Source organism: Cavia porcellus, unplaced genomic scaffold, assembly GCF_034190915.1.
Source record: "Cavia porcellus strain 051 isolate PalLab524CR breed Dunkin Hartley unplaced genomic scaffold, mCavPor4.1 scaffold_2, whole genome shotgun sequence".
Taxonomy (NCBI): Eukaryota; Metazoa; Chordata; class Mammalia; order Rodentia; family Caviidae; genus Cavia; species Cavia porcellus.
In genome coordinates, this window is record NW_026947485.1 from 77,417,410 (window position 1) to 77,436,327 (window position 18,918).

The 18,918-nt window shown below is 44.3% G+C and overlaps 1 protein-coding gene across 4 annotated transcripts in view; it reads left to right on the forward strand.

Annotated features, from left to right (window-relative positions):
- Cnnm2 (cyclin and CBS domain divalent metal cation transport mediator 2) overlaps positions 1 to 18,918 on the forward strand; it is a 162,818-nt gene that overhangs the window by 90,941 nt on the left and 52,959 nt on the right. The window lies entirely within an intron of this gene.

An 18,918-nucleotide genomic window follows, 5' to 3' on the forward strand; every position in this document is an offset into this window, starting at 1 on the left:
TCAAATAGGATCAGTCAAGGCCAACCAATAGTCTTATGATTCAGATACAATTAAGATCAGTCATAGTAAGACAATGTAAGTAATACAGGATTTCAGCCTAAGTCAATAGGAAAGTAAGGATAGTTACCATGGTATAACCTGCTATTTTTGGTTCTAGAGGTCTGTGTCCTCAAATCTGACATGAGTGGACAGACCAGAACAAATTTAATTCAATCTAAATATGGCACTAGGACTACTGTGTCTTTTAAATCGTTATACACCATTAGCAATGACCTCTGCTTTTTTTTTTTAAATATAGTTTCAGAGCTGTCTCTACTAAAGACTAGCTTACCGTCTCTGCCTCATGTCTGCTACTCCACTTTTCTGCTATATTTTGTCCACCTTATTCCCTCATTCCATTGTCTGCCCTGTTCACTGAGGCCTCTCTGCCACTGTAGCTGTAATCCTGATTTCTCTTCCTCTCTTTCTCTGTAATGTCCTTCAGTGCTCTCTGTAGGGTTGGATTGGTGGCCACGAACTCCCACAGTTCCTCCTTGTCTTGAAAGTATCTTATTTCTTCATTAATTTTTAGAGAGAGTTTTGACGGATATATGAACTTCGGTTGCATATTTTTTTCCTTCAGGACTTGGAATATTTCTCCCCACTCCCCTCTTGACTTAAGAGTTTGTGTTGATAAGTCTGCTGTTATTTTGATAGATTTCCCGTTATAGGTAACCTGCATCTTTTCTCTGGCTGCTTTTAATATTCTGTTTTTTTGGTGGATTTCTGGGATCTCGATTATTATATGCCTAGGCATAGATCTGTTTTGGTTGTAGGTAGCTGGCGTTCTGTATGCTTCTTTTATCTGGATATCATTTCTTTTTGCTATACGTGGGAAATTTTGCTTTAATATATCTGTGAATATTTTTTGTATTTCATTTTTGGATGTTCCTGCTTCCTCACTCACATTCTTTGTATTTTTTGTATTTCATTTTTGGATGTTCCTGCTTCCTCACTCACATTCTTTATTCTTAGGTTCTTTTTATCATCTTCCAGTTTTAGAATTGCTTCTTTCTGGTTCCTTGTTATTTTTAAGAGGCTTTTTCTTTCACGTTCATAAGCCCTAAATCTCTCTTCAAGTTTCAGAAGGTTGTCTTTAGTTTCTGTCAAGGCATTTTGCCAATATTCAATGGAGTTTTTAGTTTCCTGATATTCTCTTTGGATCTGTTTCATGTATTCTAAGTTATGCTTAAATTCTTCTTCAGATGCTTCTCTTTCTTTTCTGAATTCCTCAGTTCTTCCATCTGTGTTCTCTTGGGCGGGGCTTGTCATTTCTTTAATTAATCTCTTTATATCTTGCCTCACTTGGATCAGGAGTACATCTTTAAATTCCTCTATGAGATCATGTAAGTACTTTTTAATTTCGGCTGATGCTGTGTCGAGTAGAGGATGGTTACTGTGTTTGTTCTCTTCAGTGTTTAGTTCTCTTGGGTTTATTTTCTCCTGTTGAACCGCTGGAGATTTTTTTTTATTTTTATCTCTTGTTATGTTTCTGGTTTCTTTCAGACTGTCCTGGAATTCTCTGGCCCTCTCCGAATTGCTTAGGGCCTCTCAGAAGTGTGCTGGCTTGAGTTTTTGCTGTCCTCCCCAATTTGCTGTTATCTGGGGTAGGCTGGGATGCAGGGGCGGTACAGTCTAGTCTCTAGCCTCTGTGTCAGTTAGTTCATAAATTAGGCTGTACTTTCTGGTTGTCACTGAGTTGTGACTATTTTGTATCCGCTTATTGGGCCCCAAGCAGAGGCTTGGTTTAGCCCCAGTAGCTCCTGCCAGTTCTCTTTGAATCAGAAGCAGCTGAGTAATGGCACAGGATTCTGCCCAAGTCCCAGCCGTTCTCTTCCAAACCTCTCTGTGACAGGAGCACCAGAAAAGCAGATCTGCCCAAAACTAAGATGGCTCCCACTAAGTTCTCTGTGTGGAGCTGAAGCCAGCAAGTAATCAGGCTCTGCCAGGACTCAAGATGTCTTCCACCAGTCCTCCCTACAAGGGGACCTGGTGATGTCACCAAGCTGCGGTTTCTGCCGCCAGGCTAATATGTCTGCACCAGACTCTGTGTTATTGATTTCCCCGTGGTGGCGGGCCAGCTGTTCTCTGGCCAAACCCAGCAGCCGTGGGGTTCTCTGTACTCACCAGAGTCCGGTGCAAGTCCTCGTTCCGGGACCGCCGCACACCAAGCTGCCCACTTTTCCCGCACTCCCAGGACAGCGCGGGGCGGTGCACAGCGTGCGCTCCCAGCACAGCGCTGACCGGTCAGATATCTGTGCACCGTTTAAATTTGAAACGCCCGAGCTTTGTACGTCCGCTCTGGTGCAGCGGTGCAGACTTGGCTGCTACTTGGAGTCTCGGTCCGGGTCTCCGTTTCCCGCAGTCCCCAAAAGCAACTCAGCTTTTCATGCTGGGTCCACAAGTCTGTTTGTTGATTTAAGGGCGCGAGATTTGCAGCCTCCCGTTGTCGGCGTTGAAGGTCTCAGCACGACTTTAAATCCTCCAGCTGTACTGTCTTGGTTAATAAGAATCGCTATCGATTTGTCTGGCCCTCTCCATGCTGTCTTTTTTTAGCTTCGAGTTTGAATTCTCTGGAGAGACTCTTCGCTCGATCCCCTAGCCCGCCGCCATTTTCAGAATCCCCGGAATTGACTTTCAAGAGAAAAAAACAGATGATACTTTTTAAAAAAAGAAGTCTTATTTGAATTACCTCCCCCAAAGACTAACACAGTATACTGAAGATCGGAAAAGCACTGGAGAATGTTCTAGAGGAGCAGCAGTACCTAATCATAGTTCACTGACTCCAGCCAGTTGGATGCAGTCTGTTTAGAGAGTAGTTTAGGATGCCTTGGAGGGAATGTGTGCTGTAGTATTTCCTTTCTTCTCTTATCTTCAAACGTAATGAGAAGTACAATGTTAAGGAGAGCCTTCAAAGGCAGACTTGTCTTTCCTTAGCTGACATCGAAGGGCGGTCTGTGAAGAGTCTCGGTAAATATGTAGCCCTGTGCCAGTGCTCTGCTAGTGAGCCACATGCCAGCCTGGCTTCTTAATTTATAAATGAGGGTGCTGGTTCTTAGGGTCCTGCTCTATAAGAGAAAGCTGGTCAACTAATTTACAAGTACCAGACTCCTTTGAAGGAAGGGAGGTTAGAAACTTGGGGAATGAATGGTGCTTTGAAAAATCTGTTCTGTGCCTTTGTCTCTTCTTCATGGGGTTCCTGATATCATGAAGTGGGTTCACAGATGCAGCACCTGCCGACAGAGCCCCTTGGGCATCGCAAGGCATTACTGTCCCTGTAGTGGCCGGACATCTGCTGGAGGAAGGGCAGCCTGCATGCACTGCGCTCCAAGGAAGGCATAGTGGACTAATTTGTAGGCTAGCTACAGCATTTTGCTTCAAAAGGTCACTAGTGGAAGGCATTGCACCAGCTATACACGTCAAGGTGTGTCTCTAGGGGTGTGTTTGAAGTGACAGCCTCCTCTGTCCAACCAGAAGGCAGAGCTGATGCATGCATTCTAAATGACCGAGTGGAACACCATACCAGGGAAAGTTTCCATCTGCAGGACGGTAATTAGCCCAGATGGGGCTGAAGTGCTGGAAAATTGCTAAAGCAATTAAAAAGGGCACCTGTATTGAATGAGTTGAGACTGTGCTGCACTTTAATTCCGAAACAAGTTATGGTGATTGGAAAAAGTTAAAGCCATTAATTCTAGAGTAAATTGTGGTTAAATTTATTGGCGGAAAATCTTAAAGTCTGTAGTGTTGGAGAGTGATGAAGCTGAGTACCCGTGCAGGGCTGTGGCGTGGCCTGGTGTGGCTGAATTGAGAATGAGGAGACGCCTCAGGGGGCAAGACAGGCCACAGCTGAGGCCCCTGGAGACTTTCTGGGTATTTTCCTTAATTGGAGTCCTCTGTTGGGGTCTTTGAACCCCTTCCAAGATCCTGTTCAGGTCTCCTCCATTGTCCACTCAACTTCTCGCTTGCTCTGATTAAACACGGGCTGTCTAGTGTCAGTGGGTCAGCTAGCAGAGTTACGAGCTCTGCCGAGGATTTCACTCCTGCAGCCCTAAAGCTCATGCCGCTTGTCTCATTCCTTTGAACCTTCGCCATACACCCCTTTGGAGGGTCGGGGGCGCCAGGAACAGACCCCAACAGCTTAGCACCTGAACAGGGACTCAACAGTGGAGACGTCTGCTGTGGAGGGTGACCTACCTTCATTGGGTACCTGGGGTGGAACCGCCCCTGATATGCATCTGTCACATCTTTGGAAAATCCCTTCACCAGGTAAGTCATGGGGAATTCTCTGAAGTGCAGCAGAACCTCAAAGCAGAACTGCTTTTCCTTCTCAGGAAGGCAGGTCATGTTACCTCCGAGGATAGTGTGGTGCAACTCTTGTTGGAAACTCATGGTCCCGGTGCCCTTGGTATGCTGACTGGCATTCACCCACTGTGCAAGATTGGGACAAGATAGGCAAATTGCTACATGAAGAGCCCTGAGCTCCTATCTCCAAACACCTGGTATCTTTGCTGGGATGCTGTAACATTTGGCAGGCAGGCAGATGGCGCACCGCATGGTCGGCTTCCCAGTTTTCCTGGGGATGCCACTTCTGCTGCTTCTACACTTCCCGCATATGCTTCTGCCCCTTCTCTGCTGCTGCCACTGCAAGACATGAGACCTGTGAAACCTCTGTGACTCCCCACCAGTTCTAACTCCCATGCAAAAGCTGGCCCAAGAAGCTAAACAACACGGGGAATTAATTGCTTGTCCTGTTTTGTGTCAACAAGGACAAAAGCCTCGCTTTGAAAGTTTGCAGTACTCTGTTTAAACAGTTAAAAAAAAGGCTGTTAAGGAATACAGACTTAAAAGTACTTTTGTAATTGGCATTACTGAGGGTATCAGTCACAGTTATGTGATGACTCTTTTTGTTTGGAAAGCCTTAGTGCGTACTATTGTTACTCCAACCCAGTATCAGGTGTGGCTCCAAGAATAGAATATTGCAGACATGCAAGCTGTAGAAAATTTAGATCATAATATCCCTATAGGAGCTACTGCACTATGGGCTGAGGGAGAGTTTTAGATATTCACCAACAAGTTCGTTGCCATCCCCAAGCTTATCCTCAAATGGCTCAAATTGCTTTCAAAGCTTGGAAGAGAATCCCTGAAGCAGCAGATGCACAAGTTTCCTTTAGTGCTATTAAACAGGAGGCCCCTGAATCTTTCCTTACCTTTATAGATAGATTAAATCAAGCTATTGAATGCCAGGTGGACAATACAGCAGCAGTCTCTGTCTTGTTAAAGCAATTAACATATGAGAATGCAAACTAAGACTGCAAAAATGCTTTAAAAGATACTTACATGAAACCTGCTACTGCCTTGGCTCAAATGATTTCCGTTTGCCAAAACAGAGACCCAAATGCATAAAATGCAATTGTTGGCTGCTGCCTTATAGCCCCTGCCACTTGTTTCAATTGTGAAAAACCTAGACATGTACACAAAGATTGTAAGGCAAAACCTAAAACTAACAGACCCCAACACTAGTAAATCTGTAATTTTAGACCCGAGGTTGAGATTAAGATTAACTGTTGGCATTCAACCCCAACAGAATTTCCCTTATTGCAGTTCGGATCTTGAGAAAGTAAGCAAAAGTCATTCCAAATAACAGTATTTTTTGGCTCTGTGAAGTCCCTGGGCTTTCCCTTCTGGTGGTCCATTTACTTTTGTCCCTGTGATTTATCATGTTGGTTCCGTTCACACATTATAGCTTGAAACTTGTAACTGCTCACTGAAGTTTTAGATTGGTTCGCTAAAATCCGGGTGGTACTTACTGTGTGGCTGCCAGACAGCACGCGACTGTTGGGAATACAGACAGTGGGACCTCCTCCTTGCCCTCAGGGTGTCTGTGGTTTTGACAGAGTGCCAGTCAGTAATGCTAACAATGATGTAATTACCGTATACCCAGCATTTATAGAGCACATCAGATCTGCTCTGTAACGGGCCTTAGCACTTCATGTATGCTGACTCAATCCTCACCAGGCTTCCAGGCAGATGGATGTTAATTCATTTAGAGATAACGACTTAGAAGATGCAAAAATGTGAGTAACCTGCCTAAGGTGGAATTACTGGGTGGGAGTTTGAATCTGGGCTCTGATTCTGTGCCCCACAGGCCCTGAGTTACTTAGGCTTTGGTCAGGATTTGGCTTATTAAAGTTATGATTTTTAAGTCTACTTTTCTTTAAACCTTAAATGCAACTTAAAAGTCCACAGGAAATATTGGTTATCTGTGTGTTGATTAAAAAATGTGTACAGTGTTTGCTTTTCTTTGGCAGATGAAACCCTTCATCAAATACTACTTACAAACTTTGATTAGAGTTGCTTCAGCTTTTCGAAGCATACTGAGAAATTTACTGTATCTGATATGGCCAAAGCTTTAGTAAATGAAATGTGTAAAATTAAATAAAAAAACCCAAAATGGTTATACAAATGATTACCACCCCTGTGTGTTTACGAATATATGTATGTATATATGTATTTATCTATTTATTTAAATTTATCTATTTTCTGAGACAGGATCTCACTATTTAGTACTGGCCAAACTTGGACTTGTTGTATATCCCAGGCTGGCCTCGAATTTGTGATATTTCTACCTCAGCTTCTAGAGTGTGATCATCAGCTTCTAGATTACAGGTGTGTGCCACCATGCCTGGCTTCTCCTATGTGTTTACAAAACAAGTTTATTAACCTAATCAGGGTTGACAAAATTATCACTTCGAACCTTCTGTAGAGTTTCAGGTTGGAGATTTAGGACTTGACCACTAATTCTGTTCAGACTTCTTGTCTTGGGCTAATCCTTTTATAGCAACATGGTTGCCAAATCTGCACTTCCTTTTTACTCTTTTTAATCTTCTCTTTATCCTTTTTTTTCTTTACCACAATCTCTTACCTACTTTTGAGGCAGGAGTTTGCAAACCTACCCTGACTGCATCTGTCCTATTTTATTTGCATCGCTAGGACTTTGTCCAGTCCTCCTAGCAATAACGGGTTAACTGATATGACGGTTTGTATGACTAGTACTAGAAACCTGTGTCCCAAGCCCATTGGTCAGGACCATGTGCAGCACAGCAGTGCCTTCAATGGGTTAGGAGGAAAGCATCCCTCTCGGTAGGTGGATTACAGAAAGGCCCCAGACAAGATGGAAGGTTCACTGCTGGAGCCTGCCTGGAATTCACACTGCACTAGTCTCTGCCCTGCCCCTAATGCTTATAAGACTCCTCCCCTCTCGAGTACTATTAAAATGTTATGGATTTTCACTGTAATCTAATGGTTAGCTTGCCATTTGACCCTTTGAATCGGCTCCTTTGTAGACTTTTTGGCAGAAACAAAATGTTCTAACTCCATCTTGCCTTCTCCCCCTTCCCTCAAAACTTGAAGAAGCCGATGTTCTCCACGAAGCCAGATGCCTTTGCGGCAGAGGGTGTCGGACACTCTCAGATACCTTAGAGATTTGGTTCTGTAGCACATTGTTCTGTTGGATTTCTGATATTGCTTTTTAGTTGACAAAGCTCTAAAAGATCTCTAGTGAATTATAGTATATTTGCAGTTTAATAAGTTCAAATTGTAGTATATTTGCAGTCTAATAAGTTCGTTAAAAACAATCTAACTTGAAAAAGAACTTCTGCCTCTCTGTCACCTCTGAGTCACAAGCTTGCTTCCCCATCACCTGCGGTGTGTGCTTGCTGACTTTGACATGTGTGATGAAATTATGCCATCGTTCAGATTTTGTGTAGCTTGTGTCTGGTTAGATCCCAACCCTGCAGCCAGGCACATGCTCATCCTCTGCTTCACCGCTGCCTCTGCAAGCAGACAAACCACTTCCTCATATCATCTCACCTTGTCCGCAGCCGCTATCTGTGGTGAAGTCGGTGAAGCCACTTGATTAGCAGTTAGTGGAGAGATGCATGAAGATATAAGACCAAGGGTGTCAGTTGGTGTTTGGCCCGGAAAGTACTGATAAAATGGTTACACGCACCTGACAGTGTTCTGGATACACAGTACAGCAGTGAATGTGATCATGTCCCTGCCTTCATGGGTTCTGTGTTGATGTAGGGAAGAGACAAAGCAGGCAAATAAATATGGACCATGTCACTGGGTACCATTCAGTGTGTATGTGACCCAGTAAGAGGGCAGGGTGATGGGATGGGGGCAGCTCTCCTAGGCACATGGTCTGTGAAGGCCTAGGACAAGGTAATGTGGAACAGAAGCCTGAACTGCATGGAGCAGTCAGTAACATGAAAATGTAGGGCAGTGTGGGCAGAAGTAGGGACAGGAAGGCCCTGAGGAATATGCTGGAGAAGAGTAAGCAAGGCCGGGGGTGGTGAGAGATGCAGCTATGTAGATCAGTAGGGAGAAGGAAGCCTTGTAGCGAGGGGGATTTGTTGTAGTTGCTGCTGGTTTTGCAATGCAGGGGCAAGTGTTCTGCACCAAGCCATACCCCCCATCCCCATACCCGAAGGGTTGGTTTTTAATTTTGGTGTGTGTGGGGCATTACTGGGGATTGAACCAAGAAGTCACTGGAGGGTTTTTTTTTTTTTTTGTCACTGTTGTGTTTTTTGTTTGTTTGTTTGTTTGTTTTGGTGCTAGGGATCGAACTCACGACCTCACTTTGCCAAGCAGGCACTTATACTGCTGAGCTAAACCCCCGGCACTATAATAATGTCCTCTTGATAAGTTTTGTTCGTTTGTTTGTTTTGGTACCAAGGACTGAACTCATGATCTCACACTTGCCAGGCATGTGCTTACGCCACTGAGTTAAATCCCTGTCCCTGTCCCACTGGAGGGTTTTGAGCTAAGTGACATCTTAGTTATCTCTTCAAGCAGGTTTCTTTGGCTAGTCTGCAAAAAATTCATTGTAGACAGGAATAAAACAGAAAGGTGAGTTAGTAAGCTCAGCTGATGTAATTCAGGGGAAGGGAAATGGTGCAGTTCGAGTCAAGGGGACAGTGATGAGGGTAATGAGAGAGGTCAAATTCTGAAGAGAGAAAGAAGTTAAGCACAAGAGCTAGGTTTTGAGCTTAAGAAACGAGGTGAATACTGACCTCTCCCAACCCTAATGGACTTAGGACAAGAAAATACAGTTTGCTGTGCGTGGTAGATTTAGCCTGGTGGAGGTGCTCTGCAGGCAGCTGCATATATAGATGTGGACTCCAGAGGAGAGCTCTCGAGGAAGGCATAAATAGGGTGGGTTAGGGTGGACAGATGATTCCTAAAACTTTGAAACCAGTGACGTCATTACTTAAGTGAGTGTACGGATATAGAGAAAAGAGCCAAAAACAGAGATGGAGAGTTCTGTGATTTCTACAGGTCAGAAAGAGTGAAGTGAGGACCAGGGATGTAGCTCAGCAGCACAGCACCTGCCTGGCAAGTGCAAGGTCCTGGGTTTGATTCCTCATAACCGCCTCCCCCCCAAAAAAGAATGAGATGACCTAGCCAATAAGATTGAGATGGCCTGAGGAGAAAAACCTGCAAAGCACGGTAGAAGCAAAGTGAGCGTTCAAAAAAGGAGTCACAGCTAAGTTGGTGGTGCTCACCTGTAATTCCAGCACTTGGGAGGCCAAGGCAAGAGGATTGCAGTGAGTTTGAGGCCAGCCTGGGCTACATAGCAAGATTGTCTCACGGCCTCCCTCCAAAAAAGAAAAGGGCTAAAAACTGACTTTTGTACTTAGCACAATGAGAGGTCATGGAGATCTTCACTAAAGTAGTTTTGTTCAAGAGAAATGGAGGTTGAAGAAATGAGATGGTCAATAGAAGCTCTTTTAAGAGTGCTGCCATGAGAAGTAGAGAGAGTGACAGCAGAAACATGCAGTGTCTGGAGATGGTTTCTTTTCCTAAAGGGGGCTTTGAGTGTGGTAATGAAATTAACCCACTAGAGCCGAGTGACAGTGAGGAGCCTGCCATGCACTAATTACTCTGGTAGCCTCCTGAATCTTGGGGTGGTTTTTTCTTGATACCTTCGAAACTACTACTTTGTTGTTTCCATAGAGCCAGTGTTGCCTTCCAGAATTCTGGAGTCATTCAACTTTTCTTCTTTTTTTGTGTTGGTTTACTTTTTCTCTGTGTAAACATTTAGGATTTTTGTTTCTTTTTATTTCATTATTTATCCTAATTGTTTCTTATTCTTCACTCATTCACTTTCCATGAACTTCTGCAATCTGAGGATTGATTTGATTTTTGAGGCAGGGTTTCTCTAGGTGGTTCAGCCTGGTCTTGAACTCACTATGTAGACATAGTGTGCCTTGAACTGATAGTGATCTTCCTGCCTCAGCCTCCTGAGTGGTAGGATTATAGGCATCTACTAGCTCTCTCTGTCTCTGTCTCTGTCTCTGTCTCTGTCTCTCTCTCTCTTACTCTCATTTTGAGACAGGTCTTACTGTATCATACTGGCCTTAAACTTGTGATACTCCTACCTCAGCCTCCAGAGTACTACATTGTTCAACTTATTATTATTTGGTACCAGGAATCAAACTAGAGCCTTGCACTTGCCAGACATGCTGTGCTGCTGAGCTACACTGCTGGCCTCAGCTCTATTATTATTTCTTCAGATATTGCCTCCTCTCGAGGTATGATGGCACATGCCTGTAATCCTAGCACTTGGAGGATCACCATGAGTTCAAGGCCAGCCTGGCCTACAGAGTGGGACCCTGTCTTTAAAAAACCTTCTCTGGGCCTCCAGTTATATAGGTATATTGATGCTTCTATGTCAGTGCGTGTGCGCGCTCTCTCTCCCTCCCTCATATATGCGTACACACGCCCACGGGCACACACACACACACACACACACACACAGAATGCAGGCCTCAGGATATGCTGAATATATGCAACTATCACTGCTACCCCAAGCCCTCATCCTGTGTCACCTAATGTGTTTCCCTGTTTCCTGTTTTTCTTTGTTTATGTCTTTGAGGAGCTCCTCAAACTGATCTGCAGATGGGAAGCTCAGGCACTGGTTCATCACTGCAGCCTTTACAATTTCCACATCACTGACTATGCCTCTCCCACCTGGTCCTGCATCCTTGAAATACGTACTATTCTTGCTTTATTTTTTTCCATACTGATCCATTAATTTGATTTTGACTGATAATGGTGGTTTGATGTTTCTCTCTGGCAGTTTGGTCTCTAGGGTAAATTTAGATATTTCTTTTCTTCTTCCTCCTCTTCTTTGTATGAGGAACCAAACTCGGGACTATGTGCTTGCCAGGTAGGTGCTTATACCACTGAGCTATATCCCTAGCCCTTTACTTTTTCTTTCTTTCTTTCTTTCTTTCTTTCTTTCCTTCCTTCTTTCTTTCTTTCTTTCTTTCTTTCATTCGTTCGTTCGTTTAGATATTTCCGCCTGACCTCATTTTTCTCTGGGGTATGAGCCATCTCATCTGTAGATAAGTCCTTGGACTCCAGTTTGTGCCTCTGCGAGCCTTTGCTGGTAGTTGTCACTGATGTAGGAAAAGGAAAGTACAGGCAAGGGCTTTGCAGCTCTGTGTACAATACTGAAGGGCCCTCCAGCCCACCTGCTCAGCCATGCCAACCTCAGACGGCCTAAGCGTGGCCCGGGCAGCTGAGCAGCAGGGATGAAGGAAGCAGGAGCAGTGTGGGCAACTCCTCATTTCCTGCCCGGCGTCTGCTCTGGCCTGGCACAGGCCTCTTCTCCCCAGCTGAGACCTGGCTGCTGCGGCTGCTGTCATGGTCTTGTGGCTTCTTAGTTTGGCTGGCTCACTCTTTCTTTCTTTCGGTATTAGACTCAAACTCAGGACCTTGTGCCTGCCAGCCAGGTGCTGTGCTACTGAATGAAGTCCCCAGGCCCTTTGGTTTGGCATTTTCACCCATCGGCCTCTGGTTTCCCTGAGATGGTATTGGAAGCCCCTTCTAGTTTGGCATCTTGTCAGACTACATCACTTGTTCTTTTAAAATCAACAAAAGAGAGAAGAAATGGACAGGAGGGCTGGGGGTGAGCCCAGTGGTAGAGCATTTGCTCTTGGTGCCCTGGAGTCTACCCTAGTAAACAAAAGACAGCTGCAAATCATCTCTGATACAGGGGAGTGAAACTCCTGATCTACTATATGTCCAGTATGAGTTTGTGTTCTCTAAAATTGAAGAAGAATTTTAGAAGAATGGAGGTTAAAAGCAGAATATGTTTATTGAGAGAGAAAGCTTCTGTCTGAGGGACAGAAGGGGTCCCAAGCAGATTTTCTAGGGACATTTATATAGTAAAATCATGGGGGTGAGACAGGTTCAAGGTGGGGAAGACTGGAAACTCATAAGGCAGATGGGCATAAGGTGGGACAGAACCACGGTTAACCAATGAGATTAATTGCTGAGGTAAAGTTGATTAATGGGGAAGAGAGTCACATAGAAAGAGAACTTTCTTAAGGAGCAGTGACTTCCCTAGGGAGTTGGGATGGTGACTCCTGGCTTCCCCAGGGTGATTAGAGAGCTATTTAGGATATCAGTCCTTAGGATGTGGGTGTATTTGCTTCATCTTTTGTCTTGAGACCTGGCCCACAGCAGGTAGTGTCTGTCTCCTCCACAGATGCAAGGTTATCTGGGCTTCTGCCACTGGCCCCTTCAAGGACCTAACCCTGTCTCACTGCCTGTATTTCTAACTCAGCTGCCTGCGACAACCTCTTCTGTAGCAAGAAGTAGATTGATTTACCAGATGTAGTGATACACTTTTACTGTTAGTATTTTTATTTGAATTCTTATTTTGAGCATTGGTTTTATTAATCCATTCAACAAATACTTACTGAATATCTCCTTTGTGTTGTGAAATTTTAAACTTTTGAAATACAGTAATAAGCAAATCATATGAGAATCTCTGCCTTTATGGAGCTTACTTTGTAGTGGAACATAAAGCAATAAGATAAAAATATAAAACGTGCACTATTTTAGGCAGTAGGTTGAATTTAACCAAGGTTGTAGTTCAGCCCAGCAAATAAGGTGAGGTGAAAGGACAAAAGAATTGAGGGTGTGCGTAAAATAGTTGACACTGGGTTGGGGGAGGCAACGCAGGCCTGTAACCTGAACCGCGCTGGAGGCCTGGGCAGGAGCATTGCAAGTATGAGGCTACCCAGGTGCCTTAGTGAGACCCTCTGTCAAAAAATAAAACACGAGAGTGGAATCCATGAAAGCTAGTTTGGGAGTGGGAAAAGGACACTAGAGTGGTAGGAACTGTGGACTGAAGCAAGGCGCCGGGTTTTGGAATTGGGGTTCCCACAGAGGTGACCTGGGGAAGGCAGCAGTAGGTGATGGTAGATGCATGCCTGAAGAGGTTATAGCAATTGCCAACAACAAGGTCAGGAGATGGTGAAGGAAAAAAATGCCTGAATTAGGATGGAAAACAGGAACATGAGAAGAGAGGACTCTGCTTCTGCCCAGGGTGGCCCCGGTTTACTCTGCTCAGACAACTAGAAAATGATGCAGGGTACACTGAGCAGTGATTTCAGATGCCCTGTCAGATGGTGGCTGATGCAGGAGACAAGACATCTCTGTGAGAAGACCTCAGGGAGGTCCCTCTCAGCTCTGAGGTCCTAGTCCTGTGGGGCAGTGGAGATAGTCCTGGGGTTTCGCTGGACCTGGAGTGGATTGCAGAGGAGAGAGCTCTGTCTGGCTCTCGCTATAGCAGGAAACCACCAATGCGTTACTGGGTCTGCGGGAGCTGGAGCTCTTCTGGAGGTAGTTTCTAGGTTCTTTGTGTTCTGAGCAAAGAGTTGGTCAAGACAAGCTCAAATGGTAGCAGAGCTTTATTAAAGTTAGGGAAAGAAACAGGCTCTGCAGAATGAGCTTGGGCCAAGAAAAAGTAGGAAAAGAAATGCACCCCACAGCGGAAGGAGGACCAGGATGTGCGAGAGGAAGCTCAGTGTCTACCTTTCCGTGTCACCACTCCTCAGGCTAAGGTCAGGTCTAGGCTGTCCTAGCGAAAACTGCAGAGTTCTCGCGAGAAGTTGCGTGCAGGACATTGTGCCATACTTTGTCCTCCACAAGAAGCTGCTAGATAAATGATTTGAAAGAGCCTGAGAGCCGTAGCCTCAGCACGATTACCCACATAATGGATCTGAGTAAAAACTGGTGCTTCAATGCAGGTGCACATTTAATATGTGGTGAATTAGGGTCATCAGTGACTCTACTCCATCCAGAGCGATACTCAAATCTTGCTTTCTGAAGAGGAGTCCCAGGTCTTCTAAGGTTCTCAGGAATAGCTTTTTTCTTAGTCTTAGGGCCATTTCTCATGAGGGTTTTTATAGCATGCCACTGTGTCCCTGAAGGACCAGAATGCTTCCTCGGGGACTAAGATTTAGAAGGCTTCCCTGCCTGCCCCTCTATCAGCCTTTTGATGTATCCCAGGGAGACTTGTTTTTGTTTTCTGAGACAGGGTCTCTGTAAGTAGTTAAGGCTGGCCTTGAACTCACAGTGTAGCCCTGGCTGACCTTAAACTTGTGGCAGTCCCAAGTGCTGGGATTTTACAAGCGTGTACTGCCACATCTGGATTCTTTAGAGATATCTCTTTGAGATCCTTTGCAATAAATGAAATGACCTGCTTAGGAAGATAGACCACCTCTAGAACGGTAGAATTTCCTGCTTGGTGTTTTTAGATGATTGCTTATTAGTCATCAAACTCTTTCTTTTGAGATTGCTGCATGGGCAAGTAGCACCAGAAAAGTATACTTGGAGTCTGTATAGATATTTAACTTTTTACCTTTTTCTAATCTCAGTGCCCAAGTAAGAGCTATTAGTTCTGACTCTTGAGCTGAGGTCACTAGGGCAGTGGTGACAAACCTATGGTGTTTTTCTTTTTTCTTTTTTTTTTTTTTGAAGACAAATGATGTTAATGCAGAGTTGCTTTCTCTAAACTAAAACCTCAGTATTCATGTTTAATTCCAGTGTTAGTATTTTGTGATAAATAAGTGGGTTTTAGGTTGCATTTTGGCATTCGGTCTCTAGAAAGTTCACCACTGGGGCCAGGAACATAGTGCAATGGCGTAAGTGCCTGCCTTTTGATATCTATCTTAAACAAAACTCCTTTCATCAGTGAACCACACCTTCTCAGGGTCTTGGAGGGGCAAGACATTGATGTCCCACCTGCTTGTGTAGAGATAACTTGTTCTGGAGAATGACTAACTTCTGGGCCCTTAAACATCAGAGAGGCAGGATTAGGAGTAGTGCAGGGGTATCTAAGAGATGGCCTAATACTTGGCATACCATCCCCTTATTAACCACAAGTAATCTTCCATCTCAAGAATCACTTGACCTGATGGGGAGTCAGGACTTCTAGTTTCTGTCTTAAAGTTAGTTTTGTTGCTTTCTCTGTTAGCATAGATACAGCTTTTACTACTCTTAGGCAGGGCAGCCACTCAGCAGCCACCTCGTCTAACTTTTTGAAAAGTATGGCACTGGGTAGAGTTCTTATCCTAACCTTTGGGTCAAGATACCTAAAGCAATTTCCTCTTTTCTGATACATAGAGGAAAAAATTTTTCCTTAAGTCAATTATTTTATTATATCATGCAGCAGGATCTACCTGCTGGCTACTCAGGTCAGGGAGGCCAATGTAGTCCCAAAAGGTAAAATCTGTTTTGGCCTTCGTTGAAATTTAAGAATTGCCCCAAGTTTGCTAGTAAATCTCCTTCTAGCAAGAGAATAGGACACTGTGGGACAATTAGAGATCATGGTTAACTCAAAAAATAAAAAGATCTGGGCATGAGTTTAGTGGCAGAGTGACCCTGGTTTCTATCCCCAATACTGTAAGAATAAGAAGTTCTTTATATTCTTTTTTGAAACTACCTTCAAAATGTATGAAAGGGAGAATAACTTGTGATAAATAATATACAACATGATACTATTTATCAAAATAAAATTTTCACAAAAATATACATGATCAAAAAGAAGGAATTCTGGTTACAGACATTTGGCCTTTCCAGTTACATGTCAGAGCAAGAGTAAAGAATTCCTTATTAGGGGTCCTCTGGATCTAGAAGAGAGTTTTCCAGAGAAATAAGTCAAAACAGAATGAGGTAATTGACCTGGCTCACTATGATGTCCACGGTTATCCAGAGCTTCTCACAGGAAATGGTGATGTCTACGGACAGGGCACTGCAGATTCCCTTGGGCCTCTTTAGAGTGGGAAGCAAGGGTTGTCGCTGGTCTATCTCCTCTCTGGAAGCAGGAATGATTCATCCTCAGAGCCTGAGTTGGACACATTGCTGCCTCACATGGGAGCAAGGCCCAGACAGTGAGTGGTTTGGTGCAGTCACAGACCCACTTTTCAGATTTTTTTGCCCTCAGTCATCTTTGGGTTTTCCCTTATATGGTTTGGATGAGTTTAAAGCATTGCCAACTGCAACAGAGCTTTTCTCTTTTGATCCTCCTCCAGATCCCAGTTGTTGAACACAGAAAAGGCCATGTCCAGCAATTGGGTTATAGGTGTCTTGGGTCCTGTTGTCAGGGTTGCAAGGAGAACAATTACATATAGGACACAGTATTTATAATATTATTTTATGATGGTCACCCAGAGTTAAACACAAGAAAGTGTAAGAAATCTGTCCACAACACTAAAGACCTAGAAAATCCAGCTGAGGAGCCTGCCTGGGAAGCAGGCAGTCGTGAGTTCGATCCCCAGTACCGGTAAAAAGGAAAAAGACCAAAAAAAAAAAAAAAAATCCAGCTGAGGGCCTGGATCCCATAACAATATCCTGCATGGATCTAGCTGAAGACCTAGAGCCCATGACAGTGCCTCCTGTGAGTCCAATTGCAGGTCTAGAGCCATGACCCATGCAAGTCTGTTTTATGGATCGGGATTGGGAAGGCCCAAAGGTCAGCAATGAAAGCTAGAAAGTTTATGCCAGTGGGGTGAAGGATCTATGCCAGCAGGTTGAGGGCTCTACACTGGAGCCAAGAAGAGATACTCAAAATAAGGACCAGGCTTCCCCGAAAAGTACCACAGCCATCCTCGCAACAAGGAGGTTCCAAGCTCCTCCAACACTGAAAACAGCTGAGTACATGCCAGGAAGCCAGCGTGACATGCTTCTCCTGGAGATTGAACAGCACACATCTTCCCCTTCGGAGCCAGGAAACAATGCTCAAAGTAAAGACCAGAGCTCTGCCAAAGTGAACCACAGCCACTGTCAGTGACAAGCTGTTGATACTGGCCGAGTTCATATCAGGGAAGCTAGTCATGATGAACTCCTCCAGGAGAACCAACAGGTGCAAACAACAACACAGGGAACCCCCAACACCTCACTCTTCCTCTCCATGTTTCCCTTTATGCTGGCAACTTTCCTCAGGTGGGCCATCTACACGTAGCACCATGCTGACTTAATTCAGCTGGTGTTAATTAAGCTGCCCACCAGTTTTTAATCCATGACAGATCCCATCAAAGTTTCTTCATTAAACAGATGGGAAAGATCTGTGTGCCCCTGAGAGACTGATGAGGATCTGAGGACAAGGATCATCAAGATATTTTTTTCTTTTTGGGGTCCACTCTCAATACCAAGGTATGAGCTTTTCCTGAGATACAGGATCACAAAAGCCAGAACATAAAGGATTTCACCTCACCTTCTATGTTTTAAACAATTTAACTGAAAAGTCTCATAATTTAAGCTCCATCCTATAGCCATCTCTCACTATGTCCCAGTTCATACTGAACCTAAACATTATTGCAATAATAGATGAGCTATTCCTTTTAAAAGTTGGCAGGATTAAACCTTTCCCACTATTACCATAGCCCGGTGGAATCTGTGGGGTGTCATTCATGTGACTTCCCGTGGCTCATCTCTTGGCCAGTAGAGAAAGACAACTGAGTCTTGGGTCCTTGAGATGGCCTTGTAAGCAGAAGGAGGAGATCCTATTTGAGCCCACAAAGCATCTGTGTGGCCTTGGGGATTTACTAGACAGATGTCTCTGCCTGGAGCTAGAATGGTCCTGGCATCTTTCATAGGACCATAGAAGAAAGCCCTCCTGAGGGCTTCTTGTCTTCGTACTGGGCCCCCTTAACTTGGTGGCTCTACCTAGGCCCCTGAAACTCCCTTGAGATCAGGGTGGACTCCCCCGCCCCACGGGGACTCCCTTAGCAATGTTGGGCCACTTGATGGCCCTACTTTAAGTAGAGGGAGCCTCTTAAGAAACTTTATTTCATGACTCCCTTAGGCATTTTGAGTCACTTGATGGAGCCATTTAAGAAATCTTAACTCTAAGCCCAGTAGAGGCAGAAACCTCTTTTTTTAAAGAAACAGACCTTTAAAAATCCTAAGAGTGAGGCTGGCTCTACCTTTGACTCCCAGTCACTTAAATTTTACTGGCTTTTCTTTTTTTTTTTTTTTTTTCTGCTCAATCAATCAGGTATCTATTCTTAAATTACCTGCATTTTGTTAGAAGAAACAATGGATTTAGCTTAATTCAAAAGAAAAGATTGAATAAGCCCACATGTTCTCTAAAATTAGAGGCTTAGCACCTATCTACAAGAGTGAGATTTTCTGGTGACCATGAAGTCACTTGAAATCAAACATGGTGGAACTCATATGGCTGACCTAAATGGGAGGCCAATCATGAGAGAAGACAAGATGGTGGCCAGTCATGTGATGAGCCAAGATGGGGACCTTGACCAAGATAATACTCTCTGAGACAGAGATGGCCATCCAGAGGGAAATTGTGGATGGGACTTTGCAAGCTACCAAGTTACTGACAGCTGTTTCTCCCCAAAAGAATGAGAATGCTCATCAGAGTATCACACAAGCATGATGTCAAGGGGCATACTAGACACCTAGGTCACATGTATTACCTGATCAATCTGTTCTGCAACTGGGCTAATATAAACTTGAAGCAGACCTGTGGGCCTCTTACTGACTAGAAAAAACAGCCAT